This window comes from Martes martes (assembly GCF_963455335.1).
Source record: "Martes martes genome assembly, chromosome: 6".
Taxonomy (NCBI): domain Eukaryota; kingdom Metazoa; phylum Chordata; class Mammalia; order Carnivora; family Mustelidae; genus Martes; species Martes martes.
This window is the reverse complement of record NC_137893.1, coordinates 32,834,537-32,852,778: the sequence shown is the minus strand read 5'-3', so window position 1 is coordinate 32,852,778 and position 18,242 is coordinate 32,834,537.

The window sequence follows — 18,242 nt, the reverse complement described above, 5'->3', positions numbered from 1 at the left end:
CATTTCTTCTTTTTCTACTTACATTTTTTGCGATCCAGCTTAGGGGTAAACAGATGTCGAAAAAAACAGAAGTTATAATAATAGTTGACAGCCTAAATGAGATTTTTTAAGAAATTCCCCCAGACTTGAAAAGTAGAATTTAGAACCTCTAGGATTCAGAGACAGAGAGAGAGAGAGAGAGAGAGAGAGAGATTAGTGTATTTAATCTCATTGTTCTTAACATTAGGGAGAATTTAAAGTTCCTTCTTTGCACTTCCACATTAACTTTAGCATTAACAACAGGGCTGCCTCTGCTACCCTACTTCAGAAGGTCCATGCATGGGAAAACATGGAAATGGAGAATATTGCATCAGAATGACAGGCTTCTTCCAAGAAACTAACCAAATAGCAGTATGAATTCTTTTGGTGGAAGATCAAAATTCCTTGTCAATTTCTTCTTGAAGAATAATCAGAGGGGCTGGGTGGTGCAGTCACTTAAGCGACTGACTCTTCATTTCAGTTCAGGTCACGATCTCAGTGTTGTGGGATGTACCCCAACCCCACATTGGACTCCACGCTCAGCAGAGTCTGCTTGAGATTCTCTCTCCCCTCTCCCTCTGCCGCTCTGCTCTGCAACCCCCTCCCGCTTGCTCTTGCTCTTAACTAAATAAATAAAATCTTAAAATAAGAATAATCAGAATCCCAAACATCATTGCATCTATTAAGACAGGGGAAAACTTTCAAAATCCTCAATTCCCTACTTATAAATGGAGAAATATGTAAATCTGGAAGAAAGATGAATAATAGACAGGCAAAATATCAGCGTATATCATGTAAAATACCATATGTTCTCTTTGTTTTATGTTTGTCTTGCTTTCATCTTTATTTTTTCTGAATTAGTTTATTACATAGACCCCTTCCTTTTTGTTTTTCTTTCTTTCTCTCTCTTTCTTTCTTTCTTTCTCTCTTTTTTCTAAGAGGCGAAAGCTGCTCTAATAAAGAGACTGAGCATTCTTCAAGATTCTCAAAGCATTCTAGTTTGTAATCAGACCTCTCGGGGTTACAGGGCTTCAGTTGCTGTGGGCACATTCTGGTTTGTGAAGGTGATAGCTGAATTATTCAACACTAAGCAAAGTGTTATTGACTACAGAACTAGTACTTGATGACTGCAGAGGCAAAACGCTGATCAAAATTTCTGTGATCATGGATTTATTGAGCATTTATTTTGTGCCAGGCACTACGGACAGCCCACAAGTAATGCAGTGGTGACACGAGCTGCTCAGACAGCCCGAACTCACAGGAGCAGGACCACTCCCGTCATTTCCAACATTCAACTGATCAGTTTCATGTCTAAAATCTCATACCTTGTGGGTTGTCTTGAAAGAACCTAGACAAGGCCAAGAATGGCATCCTCTGTGTGCTTCTTTGCCTGTAGCTGTTTTGAAAGGCCCTGGTGCTAATGTTTCTCCAGCAAAATCACTGTGCTTTTTTCAAAAGTATTCATGAACGGATTCTTTTTTAGTTTATCGAATAACTTCATGAGGCTAGAGAACATATGGAAAATCCCCTTTGTGAATTTTCTTTTGAAAGGGATAAGAGAGGCAGTTGTAGGTTACTGTTAAAGAAATCCAGTTACTTCACTGCTGCTTTTGGTATAATTTGGGAAGTGTTATTATTTATGTTTTTTTTTCTATTTTTACTTCAGCTTCATTGGGGAGGGGGTGAACGTGTGTGTGTGTGTGTGTGGTGTGTGTGTGTGTGTGTGTGTGACTGCGTGAAATATCAGACTGGAGAATGGCAAGCGAAGGCATAAGTTTTTCTGTAAATGTAGAATGCAAAGTTTTAATGTATGGCAAATAGCTAGCTAGCTAGGTTACAAGTAGAAAATAAAGAGTGAGAGACATGGATGCCTAGGGATTGTAGATAATCATTTTGACAATGAAAAAAATGAAAGAAAAATGAGCACTGGGAAAGCTAACCAAGAACTAGGTAAGCTAACCAAGATCCTTGATATATGAAGGATATATATACACATATACATATGTGTATATATATATATATATATGTGTGTGTGTGTGTGTGTCATTAATCAAATGATATATATATCAAAGTGCCATTAATATGTTATATATTATATAATAATATATTATTAATATAAATTAATGTTAAATGTCACTTTGTCAAAGTATCATTAATATGCTAATGACACTTTGTTTATATTTTTATTTTCTTCATATACAACATTTAATTTCCTTTCTTCTTCTTTTTTTGCTTCCTTGCTTTTATCATATAATTTTCCTCTAGATAGGAACAGATGTAGAGGAAATAATTTTCTTCTTATATGATTGACCTGTTAGTACATATGAAATAACAGAAAAACAAAAATAAGGTCTGTGCTCTGTTAAAAGAACACGAAAGACCATGCCCTCTTAAATCATTAAGTATTTAGTTATGTGTATGAGGTTGCTGATAACATCTTATCTTAAATTTAAACTTGTAGATGAGAGCCACCAGTTTGCATAGCTATATGATCATTTCAAGGATATTACCACTTTCTAAAACATTCTGGATATCTTCTCTTGCAATTTTCAATAAAGTTAGTTTGTTGTTCAAGTCATATGAGAACATCAGCCTGTTTCTTATTCAAATTAACTTTATCAACTCTGTTATTAAGTACTTCATTCACTTCATTTTACTCTGAGTAGTTTCTATACCCCAACATCAAAGTATGAAATTGAAATAATAACTCCAGCAAGGGAGAAAAAAAAAAAAAAAACAACTCACCAGATAACTCAATAATAGTGTTTCTACCTACATTTTTGGACTTCATACTTTTATTTGTTTAATTAATTCCAAAATATTTTGTTTAACTCTGTTTTAGTGTAAAACACAAAACAGAGAGGGGAAACATATGCATATGTGAAGTTTAAATAGTTTCTATTAAATTGAGGGCCTTAAGGCAACATTTTTTACATAAGAGAATAAAAATTTAAACCAGAATAGAATTAATGAATTGCAATATTCCTGAATACATTAACTAGAATTAGATCCTTATCTGTGAAGAATGCTTAAATGCTTCTATTATAGGGTGTAAATGGTTTGGGTGACCAGTGTTTTTATACCTGAGGCTAAAATCATCACTGAGCATCCTAGACTTCAGAAGCTGAGTTTATAGGTAAATCTCCGTGAATATTTTGGTAGAACTAGAGTACTGACCATATGGAGCTTACCTGTGGGCTTTGAATGGTGCCTGGCACAAAATAAACGTTCAGTAAATCTGAACAATAACAGAAATTTTGGTTAGTGCTTTGCCTGTGGAATTTTCAGTTTGCATTATTTGAAAACTAAGCAAGATGCCCATCTCATACAGACCAATGTCTTCTAATTTAGCAAATGTCTGTTTGATTCAATGTATCTGTTTATCCCTGAGTAGTTTATGGTGAGAATCTGAGAGCTGTACTGTTGTTAGTGGTGATCACAGACTGGCAAGGGCGGATAATGCCAGTTGAATTGGAACATATTTGGCCTCATGCATACCAGAACGAAATTTTAATAAAGATTTTTGCTATTTCATTCCATCACTTTAATTTTGCACTTCCACTGCTGAACCCCTTGGTATATTTGAATGTCTTGTAGCATATATCTGCTGTAACTTTTGAACAGTTTTATTTTCTGCAGGTTTGGGCTCTGCTCTGTGGGAAAGTTTTATTCCTGGTGTAAGTTAGCATTTATGCAACTGGGTCACTTGTTATTTTTTTTCAATGAGCCTCTTCAGGGCCATTTTTTTATCAGTCTCAAAATACATTACTCACCCTATAAATACTTTTCCCATCATGTCTTTGTGTATAATGGCTTGATGAAGTCCACTTTATTATTTGGATCAAGATCTGTTATTTCTTTGTTGTCTTTCTCTGGTCTGCTGGATGAGTGGAATATTTGCTTCTTCAGAATACGTGAGTATGGACATAAGCCACATACTTAAGGTATATTCTTTCCCACCTAACATACAGATCTCCCAGTGATTTCAACAGGAACCTGAAAAGGGCATGAAGAGATGAAAATCTGATGCTAATTTTGGAAAGTAAAATTCACTTTTTTCTTTGGATGGGTTTTCATTATCCAGTTTTAAAGTTATCTTTTTTATAGATTTCCATTTCTGTTCACCAAAGGTAGAAGTATCACAAACTGTCCCTCAGAAAGAGAGAGAAATAGGGACAAAGATTGTTTTCAAGTCCCAGACTAATCATTTTTACTTAATAATTGCTAGAAACAAGCTTGAAAAGAAAATGCTTCCTTTAAATTAGCTGCCACTGTGCAAATTAAATTAGTTCAATAAGTAATCTGATGGTGACTTGCTATATCATGTAGCTAATTAATATATTATGATTTGAAGAATTATCTTTATATTAAATGTATACATAATACACATTTTATGGGTGATTTTTGCAAAGCAAATTTTAATCAGCAATAGTTGCTGGGTAGCTGCTTAAAGTTAAATTTGGAAAATAAACTTTAGAAAGACTAGTCATTTGTGCCAACTTCTATCAATATAAGCTGAACCATTTAAAAACAGTTTACTTCCCTTTTAAAATCACGCATTATGTGTTAAAATTACATTTTATTTTACTAAATGTTAACAGTGCAAGTTTGTGATTCTACTTTAATATTATCATCTGAAAATTAAAATGACAATGAAAATCAACCTTCATGATTATTCTTCAGGAATGAAGAAATGTGGTGGTTATTGCGTTCATCACAACAAGGATATTAACACTGGTATTAAAAAGGCATTTAAAGTAGCTAGGTTAAGGGGCACTTGGGGGCGCAGTCTGTTAAGCGTCTGCATCCAGACACCTGAGTGGCTCAGTCAGTTAAGTTTCTGCCTTCAGTTCAGGTCATGATCCCAGAGTCCTGGGATCAAGACCCACATCAGGCTCCCTCTTATCAGGGAGTCTGCTTCTCTCTCTGCTTGTGTTCTTGCTCTCTCTCTCTGTCTGTGTCTCTCAAATAAATAAATAAAATCTTGAAAAAAATGAAGTAGCTAGGTTTAGAGTATCTCACTAATGCTTGAGTGTCTTAGTCAAAATGAGTCCTACGATTAGAAAATGATTCATAGAAAAAAAAAAAAAACCTAGATCTATTTCAATATACATGATTTTGTTTTTTTCAATATACGTGATTTTAAGTCACTTATACTTACAAACCACTTATACATGTATGTTTGTATAAATACATGAATACTTGTACATATATATGTATATAGTATGATATAAGTATATGTACAAGTATGAAGTATATCTATATGTATAAATAGGTACATGGATAAATATGAAATGATAAAATTAGTATGTACAATGCTTCTTATGAAGAAAAAGAAATCATTTTGGAAATAGAATAGTGTTTTAAATATTATTGAACACATGCTCCAAATGTTAGCAAATTCAATGAATAACACAATTTTGCTTTGCATATTATTTAGATGTTGCTTGGAAATACACTCACCAAAAGTCTCTTTTTTTGGAGGGGAACATACTATGACAAGTAGCTTAGGAAAACTTTGCAGAAAATTCAAGTGTCTTCAAAATATATGCTGTTTGAAGGAGATACTGCTGTTAGTCCTGGTTGTCTGAATATGGAAACTGAGTCTTCGAGATTTAAAGCAACGTGGCCAAGTTCACAGAGCAAGTGAGAGAGGCAGCAATGTGAATCCTGTGCTGTGCTTCTGTTGGGCCTGTTGGGAGAGGAGTGGGAGTTGTGATTTACAAAGTCTTGCTTATAGTAGTTCAAAATAGAGGTGGAGAGAGAATGAAGGCAAGCCTAACCAATTCTAAAAATGTTTTGGTTTTGTTTTCATTTGGTAGCAACCTGTATCGGAGAGAGACTGGGAGGGCCCAAACCATAATGGAAGCAACTGAAATTTACTTGAAACAACTGAAATTTAAAATTATGTATGAATACTAGAAATAGTGAGAAGTCAAAATCAAGAGTGTTGGTCAACTGACTGTACAGGGATTGAAAAGGTAGGTGCCAATAACAAAACAGAAGAGAACTGACTAAGTAGAACAAAGTTCACTCTATTGCTAAAGGTTAACCCAAAAGGAAATACTCAAACCCTGAGTAACCTACCACAATGGTTTAACACTTTTCTATTATAAAAACTCTCTTTTTTTGTGTACCATGCTTTTCATTTGTTTAAACAGAAGAGAGAAAAGAAAAAAAAATTGCATTTTCTTTTCTAAGCTTGATTTGATTATTCTAGAAATTTAGTTCTTCAAACTCAAAATTCTTGTTATTTTTTATGCTTTTCAAATACTTCTTCCTGTTTTATATGGATGAGTTACTAACTAGTGACTTAGTCAAATTAAATAAATATTCAAGTGCCGCAGGTGCTTCTAGTAGAAATGATTAGGCATTTGGGTGGTAAATTAAACCTTCATGATTTATAAAATATTTCCAGTTTGCCATCCTATAACTTTTCCTACCCTCTTCTCGCCCAAAACATGGGCATATAAAGGCAGATACTCTTATCCCAGAATAACCTAATTTAATTCATAAAAAAAATCATTAGTTCGGTAAATTATCAAAGAGCTGCTAAAATACACTATACCACCTCCACCCCTTGCCTAGTTCTGCCAAATCCTATATTTCTAAGTGCTGGTCAGTCCATCACCTAGGTTAAGGTGTCTGTGTGTCTAGAACCTCTTTCCATTAGGCCACCATGGCTTTGAAGCAGCCACACACTTGTTTGCTCTTTTCCTATTCTTATATGGGCCACAGGCTGCCAAATTGTTGCTAGTATGTTTAGCTTTATGTTTAGTTTACTTATTCTGAAGCCCTTAGCTCAAATGTGGCTAAACAATCTTCAGTTTCACCAGTAGGTGGGGGAACGTTTCTTTTTGCTTATTGTCAACGTTTTTTTTTTTTTTTTTTCCCTTGGAGGGAAGTGTAACATTTTTTCCCATGGCTTTTCCCATAATCCCACTGATGTGCTCTGGACTTCTAGTTACTGGTTCCTAGAGTGTAACCGTGAGGATGTCATGGAGGAAGATAGTTTGGGAAATAAGTTCAGTTTCAGACCTATTGACTAAATTAAAGAATATAAATCAAGAAAATTTTTAAAAAAGCAATTTATTTGAAAATGGTCTTTACATTTGGTAATTAAGAGAAATTGTAGACTTTGAGAAATGTCTTTGCTTAAGAAGTCAGATAAAGATAGAAGGCAGATTTCATACGTAAATATTTTAAGTGATGAAAAAATTGCATATAGTCTGCACTTTAATTTCTTTGGATGGAACAGAACCAAATAGAATCACATAGATTAGAATCTGTTCTGTTTCTAAAAATTAACGGGAAAACAAATTACTCAACTCTTTGAGTAATCTACTGTAATTTTTAAAGAATTTTTCTATTAATGAAAGTCTTTTTATCTACTATGCTTCAATTTATCCTATCTTTTCTATTTCTGATAGATAGGGCATATTAGTCATCATTTTCCACTTGCAAAGGAAAAACACTTATCATTTTCTTCTGTGTTTGTCAAACACTCTCCCCTCCCTTACTTGCAAGAATCACTAGCTAGAGTTAGTCAAGAAATTTAAATGTTTAAAGATAAAGACTTTTAAGTTGCAAGCAGTGGAAACTAAATTGTCAGAAAAGGGCATTGGAGAATGGGTATTGGGTGGCTCACAGCAGTTCCACAGGAGTCAAGATGACAGTGATTCATCTGAAGATTAAAGTGTGCATTAGTGCCTTGGAGCTTCCGCACATGTGCTAAGTAGATGGATGTGGGCTGCCACACTTAGGTCTTCTTGGAAGAACCTTTGGGTCCCATTGTGCCCCTATCACAGCTCATACCATGTGAGAGTTTGCAAAACCACGTGCATATTCTCATGTTGAAAAGCAAAGAGGAATAAAAAAATATAAGAGAAGGTAAATGTCCACTGAAAATATATAAGATGTAGCCAATTTTTAAAATCACTTGCCTCCAAGAAAGGATGACTTTGATCTAATTGAAAATTAGAATTATTTTACCCCACTTTTACTGTTTTTATGGATCAATTCTGGAAAAATATCGGCATATATTGAGTAACCTTAAGATATACAATGCAGTATGTATACACAAGAGTTATGATTTAAAATACAAAATCAGAAAATCTGAAGAGAAACACAGATAACATGTTTCACTATTAAATGATCTTCACTAAGAGTTTCTTATAACAATTAGTAGTATTCATCTACATGCTAATGGGTCAAGTAAAATTCCCATGAGTTGTTTTCACGAACTTGTCTCACAAATTTTGCTGGACAAAAGAAGCTTAGTAAGCAAAAAGTAGCTCAATTTTAAAATCATTGAGGAGGTGGAACTATGGAAGAAATATATCTATTATATTAGAAACAGTGAATAACCATGAAAATGCTGATAAACCATACAATTGAAATTTATCTAAAAATATGTGGTGCTATTTAATTTATTACCATGTATTATGCATCTTGCTCAAGTTCCACTTCAAAGAACATCTAAGTGTGTCAGTTCAAGTATACCCATTTTAAAATATACTGAGGCTCAGAGGTATTAACACATTTTATTCTCCAGCCTGGGACATTGTCATCTTGACCCCTGTATACTGCTGTTAAACACAGAGGATTTACTTTGAAGCTTTCATTTAAGGAATTGAGTTATTATCCTTTACTTGACCTTTGTCCATGGCATATTTATCATGAAGCCCTGTAAAACTATAATGTGTGAGAAAAGTGAGAAAAGGAAGTAATATATTTGTGATTTATAAAGAAAGGAGGAATGGGTATAAATCAGACACTTAAAATCCATTCGTAGGTACCTCTTTACATAATCCATTTATAATCTCAAAATCCCTCCTTAAAATGATTTTTGTACATTTTTAAAACAATCATTAGCAAAAGTAACTTGAAATCAATCATGATCTGTGACTTCCAGTTTCCATTGCCAGGTATTGCTTATATTTATTACCGGGAAGAAATAAGGGAAACAACATTATTTGTAAAAGTACAGAAAGAAAGAGTTTTCAAGCTGTTCCCTTAATGAACTAGAAATAGTAACCCTGTCAAATTTAATATAAAAATAGTGTTATAAGCCTATGGCATCTATTTATTACTGGAGAACAAAAGCCTTCATCCATTTCCTTTAGAGAATGACATTTTTGTAATTCGCTGCCCATTTCATTTGCTCCAAAGGCCTTCGTGGGGTGACAAATATCCCACAGAAATGGCTACTGATACTTGATAGGATAATGTGCAGCCCCTCAGGACAAGGGCAAAGGCAGCAAACTTATCATCCTTTAGTTTAGCTTAGCATGGGTCAGTAACAGCGCCAGAGGTGACAGAAGATGTTAAAGTGTGGGAAGCAAGAGCTGAAAGCTGTAGGAGGGGAGTTTTTATAGTTTATCCTTTCTTTTGCCAAGAAGCTACGGAGACAGCTTGAATCACATTGTTGATTTGGTTCACTGCACGCCACACTAACTGTTTCTGGAAAAGAAGAGCAAGGGGGAGAAAAATTCAACACTTATGGGTCATTCTCACCAACAGCATGTGGCGTTTCAACATATCCTATAGGAGGAGGAAATGCATATTTAATATTTCAGCTTCAAGTTCATATTTTAAGAATGCATTTTCCTGTTGGAAGGTCTGTGGTGAATAATCAGTAGGACATCACCATTATATCAACCTGATCATTTTGTGGAGAAAAAAGCGTTAGCGGTGTTGTCTTTCATCTGGGAATTTTCACAATATTGTTATTTGCGTCAGAGTGAACAGAAGACTACTGGTGTGATTCTTCTTAAAGAATCTAACTTATAGGTGTTCCCAAAATGTAGTACTTTAAATTTATCATCAACATTTGTCCGTTAGAGACAACTGACTGGCATGAAATCTGAATATACATACTTTATGCCCAAGAAAATTAAATCAGCATAGAAAGTCTCCCTCAGAATGTTGTCAAAGAATGATATGCATCAGCTGGTGTATTACTGCTGATTCTATTAAAAGATCATGTGAGCAAATGCTCCTAAACATGTCCCAATTTGAAAAAGAAGAAAGTGTAAAGAGGCACAAGTTCTTCATTAGGCAGGTATCTGTCGTCATGGCTGTCATCGCACACAATGACATTCTCAGAAATGTGATGGTTATGCTGTGATGTCTCTAATGGCACATCTGGTAAAATGATTCCTGTTTTGCAATATTAAGAAATTACTTTTTTATGTTACGTGTGATTTGAATTAATTTGTTTTAAAAATTAAATTATACCATGCAAAAATTCCTTAAGGACTGTTACAAGAAAGAATGGAAAATGGCGACCTTGTCTCACAAGCAAGAAGCCAACTCCACCTAAGCGACTAACAGCTTTGATGAGCATTTTGAACCATGAACCTCCCTAAGAACTGTCAGAGCCTTTTTGAGACATTTATTTTTCTGAGCAGAAAAAAAGGCCCACTTGTGAATCTTGTCTTGCTAATATAGATAGTGAGACACGTGTTATCAACACAGAATAATGAATATTAAAACTTTAATAGAGCAAAGATATTTTTAATTGAGTAAAATCCTTTGCAGTTTGATATAAACATAAAGAATGCTACAAAGTGTGGAGTATTTTCTAGCAGACTGTTTTTATTCCAGGCATATCTGGAAAATTACATAATTCTGAATTGCGGGAAGATGAAGACAAACGGATGCCTACTTTGAAATAAGTATGTTAAATAGTTCACATACTTTATCTCTGCAAACCTGGTTGTGTTCTCCTAATAGCACTATTGCCGGCTAAAATTTATACAGTACTTTTTCCATTGAGTTAGAAATTGTTCCCTTTTCAGGGAGAGGTTCATGTTTATTTCCAATGCAGAAGAACTTGTTTTAGTTTTGAAGGTAAATTGAACAAGTGATTGCTTTCATATATCATGTAATTCCTTACATGTTGATGGCTGTAACTTTTCTACTTAACACATTTTATTCCTTACCATGCCTGTCACTGGTTTAAGCAATCTGTGGGTAATTGATTTCTTCTGTAAAACAGATAACATTTGCTTAAAGCTCTTCTGATAGCTTTACAGCCTCTGCATTAGGAGAAGCACTTCCGTCACCACTGGCATTCTTATAAAATATAATTATTATATATCCATCAAAGACTAGAAGAAAAGGGGAAGAAGAAAAGGCAGTGCAAATATTTCCTGCATTCAGTGTTGTGGCAGTCACACTGCTACTAGTCCTCCTCAGGCCACGGCTCACCTTGTTTTGCTGCCTTGGTCATATGACCCGCCCTTCCTTTACATGTTCTTGTTTATTTCAACAAACAAATCTTAGTCTTTATCAAATGCCAAACTATGTCCAATCCATTAGGTTTCCTAATGAAAAACAAAAGTATCTTTAATGTGACTAGAGACTATTGCTTCACTATGATTCACACTTTTATTTCTAACTTCAGAAAAGTAAATATGCAGTAAGTCCCCTAAATAAACAATACAATGCACATAATTTGATTACAAATAAATTCAAATAGTAAGAATTCTTTTTGTTTTCTTTCTCTTTCTCTTTCTTTCCTTTCCTTCCTCCTCCCTTTCTTCCATTTTTCTTTTCTTTTCTTTCTTTCTTTTCTATTTTTTTTTTCTTTCTTCTGTTTTGTTGTTTTGCTTTCTCAAGCCCCGGACCAATTGTCTAATATAGCTCTTGTCTTAAGATAAAAGAGGGGACATTTGTGACCCTTTTTATCTGTAGCATAGGAGAGCAAACCTAACAATTTTTAATTTATCAGTGTGTGTTTTTTTAAATATTTTATTTATTTATTTATTTGACAAACAGAGATCACAAGTAGGCAGAGAGGCAGGCAGAGAGAGGGGGGGAAGCACGCTCCCTGCTGAGCAGAGAGCCCCATGCGGGACTCGATCCCAGGACCCTGAGATCATGACCTGAGCCGAAGGCAGAGGCTTTAACCCACTGAGCCACCCAGGTGCCCCCAGTGTGTTTCTATATGAGTGGATGTGACAGAAGAATATAGAGAAAAATGGAGCTATAGTTATAATGTTCAAAGAAAAATTATTTGCTTATCTAATGATCTAGTTGATATGATTTGATCTTTCCTTTCCTTTTTTCCCTTAAAAAAAAAAATCTTTATACAATAGAAAACTGAAGATTTTGAAATTCCAACTGTCAGTTCACCACAAGCTGAGTATGTGGGTAAGAAGGAGATAAACCAGATAAACCAGAAGGGGATAGTTCAGTTTGAGCTGATGGAAAGTAATCTGTTAGATCTGGATGCTTATTAACTTTAATATCTATAATAAATATTTAGGAGATGTATGTAATAGAAAAATAAATAAATAATCCACCAACCAAAAAAGCAAGCAAATGCTTTATGTTTTTCTATCACAATTAAATCTAACTGGTGTTCTTTACTTTGAAATGCAAGTCCTATATAATGGGTACAAATTTAGCATTTTTCAATCTCCTATATTTTTCTTTCTTCTTATTTGAATCATTTTTGCATAGCTCATATATTAAACACAGCTCTGCCTTTGGTGTTTGTTTTCCACACTGAATTTTGTGGTTTTGAAATAGAAACTGTCTATATGGGAATTTCTTATAATAATTCTCAGACTTGTTTTTTTTTCCCGTTATTTCTTTTTTTTCTTTTATAGTATTTCTTTCTTTTTTTTTAAGATTTTTATTTATTTATTTGACAGACAGAGATCACAAATAGGCAGAGAAGCAGAGAGAAAGGAAGCAGGCTCCCCACTGAGCAGAGAGCCTGATGCGGGGCTCGATCCCAGGACCCTGAAATCATGACCTGAGCCGAAGGCAGAGGCTTTAACCCACTGAGCCACCCAGACGCCCCTTCCCTGTTATTTCTAATTCAGTTTTTTACAATTCAAAACCAGGAGTAACACTGACCCCTCCTTGGTCCAGAAAGCTGTAATTTTGGTTCTCTGTGCTCAGGCTTCTCTGGTCCCCTTTCGGCTTTGTTGCCCATTTTGCTGAACACACCTTCCCATAACTTTAGTCACAGTTTCTTTGCTGCCCTCTTTTCTGTCATTCCATTCCAGCATTGTTCCAGCCAGACCCATCACATGTGATCACAGAGAATTCAATCTTGTCACTTCGCCCCAGTGTAATCTGTGTGGAAGCCCCACATCTTCTAAGAAGTCTTTGTATAGTGATCAGAGGAGAGCTGACACATCCTTCATCCCCACACTCCTGCTCATCTTTCACTCAAACTTTTATGGCGTCCACATTGGCACTTCTCTTTAGATGAATTTGTGGTCATACTTTAGCATCTACTACTTTTCAGTTATGGTGTCATACAACACTGATCGAGTCAGGTTAGTGTCATCAGGTCTGATTTTAAACTCCTCAAGGTTAGACTCTCTTTTTCTTATCCAGTGACTACTTTAGCACTACATGTAAATTGTGAGCAATATATATATTTTAATTATGTTGTTAAGGTGCATTTTTTTTTTAAGATTTTATTTACCCATTTGGCAGACAGAGATCACAAGTAGGCAGAGAGGCAGGCAGAGAGAGAGGGGGAAGCGGGGTCCCTGCGGCGCAGAGAGCCCAATGCAGGGCTTGATCCCAGGACCCTGGGATCATGACCTGAGCTGAAGGCAGAGGCTTAACACACTGAGCCACCCAGGCACCCCAAAGGTGCATTTTTAACTGTAAGAGAGAATAAGCATTCAATGCTATCATGCCATTCTTTCAAAAAGTAGAATGTTAGTAAAAGGTTCAAGCCACAGATCATCATTTATTTTTTTTTCCTTGATTGATTACAGGACTCCAAGACATTTGCAAGTTTTACTATTTACTTTGTTGATAAAGTACATGTGTTCAGCGCACATAGTTGTGTACATAATACACATAATACACTTCTGTGTATTATGTTCCTTTCTTTCTTTCAACTAACTCCTTATGGCCCAGACTGTTCAGATGATGGAGGAAAAAAATCAATCCTCTAAATTTTATCTTGGCAATCAAAATGTTTCATCTTAACAGTTACTGTTGCCTAAGGTTTTTTTGTTTTTTGATTTTTTTTTTAAGATTTTATTTATTTATTTGACAGACAGAGATCACAAGTAGGCAGAGAGGCGGGCAGAGAGAGAGGAAGAGAAGCAGGCCTCCTGCTGAGCAGAGAGCCCGATGTGGGGCTTGATCCCAGGACCCTGAGATCATGACCTGAGCCGAAGGCAGAGGCTTTAACCCACTGAGCCACCCAGGCACCCCTAAGTTTTTAGTAATATTTCTGAAATAGTTTAAACTCTTCTGGAAGATCTGTGGCATATATTTGGGCTGTAAGTTTTTTTTTTTTTTTAATTTATTTATTTGTTAGAGAGAGAGAGCGAACAAGCACAGGCAGACAGTGGGAGTGGTAGGCAGAGGCAGAGGGAGAAGCAGGCTCCCCGCCGAGCAAGGAGCCCGATGTGGGACTGGAGCCCAATGTGGGACTCGATCCCAGGACGCTGGGATCATGACCTGAGCCGAAGGCGCCGCTTAACCAACTGAGCCACCCAGGCGTCCCTGGGCTGTAAGTTTTTTAGAGGAAATATGTCTTAATTTTTACACTGACTGTGTGTAGAACTCCCAGGCATAGCCCCAGGCCAAGAGATGTCTTTACAAAAATGATGTAGAAAAAGTTGTTATTTCAAATCACCAATTCTAAATCACATCATTATGATTAACTAGTCTTTAATAAACCAACAGTAGATTAAATTAGGTTTACTTTTTTAAGACTAAGAGAAGTCTTAGTCAGAAATGATTATATAGTATTACTAATATTATTGAAAAGTCAAAGCAAAAAAATCTTGACATTTGCATTGACTTGTAAGAGATAACCCAATGTGATGGAAGGGAAGATTTATATTGGTGATTTATTCTTAGGAAAGTGCTTTTAAGTGCAAGTATAATATTAAATGCTATTCTTAAGTCCCTAAGTGAGCTCTTCCAAGTGACCTATGAGTTGGAGTCATTTGACCTTAGAGTATTTGAGTGAACTGTTTAATTTCCTTTCTACTTAAAGATAACGTTGAGACTGGTATTAATACTCCTATTTTAATTGAAATTTACTTATTCTATGTGGTAGTGGTACAGAGATCCCTAAATATTTTTTTTTAACCTGAAAGAATAAAAAGGTCTATAAACTGAAGAATACCTTCATGTTTATCTACTACAACTGTTTTCAAGTGTAGGCCTTTGGGGTCCTTGTTTAAATACTTGTATTTCTGCAATATATGTTTCCCAAGAATGTGAAATGATACCAGGTTTAGGCAGAAATGTTTAGCAGCGTAATGCTGATTCCCTTGAGCCCTCTCAGCCCCTCAGCACAGTTTAGGAATCAGGAATATTGTATTAGCAGGCAGACAACTACATCAATTTAGCTGGTGTGCCTGAGAACTGTCCACTTTCTTGGCTGTAGATCTCAGCCATTTGGTCTTTTCTGCAACTTCACCTGTGGCCACAGGAGTTACCAAACTGACTGCTTTATGTGTGATAAGCCAGGAAGGAGGAATTTAACATGGGAGTGTCCCTAGGCACTAGGGACAAGGCAGGTGCCCACAAGGTCATGGCTGAAGCCAGGAGGATCTTTGTAGCTCATACATATGTGTGAGTCAAAATGTGTTAGATTATTTCATCACATTCTTACCTTTTTTTTCTTTGTATTTTCTCTATTTCTTGTACTCTTAAAACTTGAGAAACACTCCTCAAATTCTGATTTTTCATCTGTAATACCAATGTCTGAAACATAGTAAGCATTCAATAAATGTTTGCTGTATGAGTGAAGATGTATGCGTTAAGTCCTAAGTACTTAAACATTACTGCAATTGTAGATAACATGGACCTTTGTGGCCATTAGAATCCAATGGAATACTCCCAAATGCCACATAAAATCACAACTTTATGTAGACACCTTTTGGAAAATGTAGCAATATTTCAGAAAGAAAGAAATCTGAGTATCATATTTTACCTATGTTTTTACAATGCTAACACACAGAATAAAAAACATTTAACATAGTGAGTTACTCTAGTCCTGGTTAAAATATTTCAGTGCACTAAGCAGGGTTTTCTCTCTGGAAGAGACAAAACTTAGGAAGAAATGAGAATTGATAGGAAATGATAAACTTTGGAGGATTAAAAATCTTTTCTGAAGTCATTCTTAGGAGGAATTCTAAACCATTTCATAGAGGAATCCTAACAAGTGTAGAGAACTGGGATCCGTGTAGGGCGATGAGGTAATTGGAGTAGAAGAGAGTTTTGCCATCCCCTGGGAAACCAGTGGTCCTTATTATCTTCTCAGGGCCTCTCCAAGTTTCTATGTTATTCAAAACCTAAGGTTATTATATTTCTCTCTTTTTTGTAAAGGATGATTTTATTTTTTTTTTTAAGATTTTATTCATTTATTTGACAGAGAAAGAGATCACAAGCAGGAAGAACAGCAGGCAGAGAGAGTGGGGGAAGCAGGCTCCTCATTGAGCAGAGAGCCCGATGTGGGGCTCCATCCCAGGACCCTGAGATCATGACCTGAGCCGAAGGCAGAGGCTTAACCCACTGAACCACCCAGGCTCTATATTTCAATAAAGTTTTCCTTACTTTTAAGTGACAGCCACAATTATAGAAGAAAGTAGATTTACTTTTTTGTATGGGTAGTAGGCAAGATTTATTTAACAATGGGAAAATGTATGGGCCAGTATCAGAGAACAGAACATTTACATATTAGACAAGTTTGAAAAATTCTTACTCTCCATGCATTATTTTTGAAAAAAAAAACCAAAACACACATTTATGTACATGACTCTCAAATTCTCTATATTCTTTATAATAGTGTATATAAATTTTAATAGTAGACAATAGTTCCAAAGAAGTGCAACCAAGTCATACCCCAAATATGATTTTGATTCTAGTAAGAAAAGACTTTTTATTAATGATGTGGCTGGAGAAAAAAGTAAGCAGTAGTATTCTTACATTTGTGCTCAGGTTTATAAGCTATAGGGAATTTCATTGCACTAAATAAGATGGAAGACAGATTACTTAATGAGTTCAGTCAGATATTGATAAGCCATTAAAACCCCAAACCTTCATTTATTTTTTCTTATTATTCTCTCATCCATAATTTTTTTAATGTTTTACATTTCTGACAGATATCTGAAAATTGTAGCCTTAAAATGAGACATTCTAAGGTAAATTTGCTTATAGGATGTAAAGTTTGAGCTGTTTCTTCTTGGAAAAAACTTCGTGTTTTAAATCATTTTGGGAGGCGACTGGCTATGGCCATGAAAGGTGTTATGAAATTTGCTCATAGGAAACAAAATTCTACAACACATGAAGTTAACAAGTATTCAAAAAAGACAGTCTTGTTTTGTGCATAGTCTCCTGGCAAAAACTCAGGAGACATAGAAAGACACAGTAAAAGACAATATGAAGATGCATGGGAAGTTCTTGGGTAAAATTATGCAAAAATTTCCATATTCCTAGAAGACATCAAAATTATCTTTAAAAAATCTGGTGGTGAAAAAATGATGTCATTCATCCAAACTCATTCTTTCCAGTGGTGGAGAAAATGATGTAGTTTACCACTGAACAGATTTCATCTGTCCCACCCTTACTATCCATTAATGAGAGAGAGAAATGAGAGTGTGAGAGATGAGGAATAGAGATAAACAGGACAGTCTACAGACATATAGAAGCTTGGTAAGAAGCCCCATCAAATCCAGCCTAAATCATTTTGACCTTCAGCCATCCTGTAACCTGATGAGCATAGAAAAATGGTTTGCTATTTTAGGACACTGAGGAGTTTAGGAGTGGTTTGTTACACAGCACTACAATGGAAATAGTTGACCAATACATATGCTATTGGTAATCTTTAAAGGGACTGATCAAGTACAATTTGTCCATATGGACATATTGAAAGGTATTGATTTACTAATTTCCCAGCTATAGAAAAGGGACTTATTCTGACTAAATCACATAAATTCTAAAACAACTTTGTACCATTATATGCAAAATTAGCCATTAAGATATAAGTAAGATGTACTGAAATCTGGCTCTAAGAATAATTCATAGAGTAATAAATAACCAAATAATGATAATTTTAATAATTTTACTTTTATGTAAGCACTATTAATAACTTCTTTTTTGCTGAAATTATATGGATGTTTAAGGTTGAAATCTTTTCTCTGAAATGTTCTCTGAATAGTCTAATCCACACAAGTTTTTTTCATTCTTTCATAATCTGATATTATCTAATATAGAGA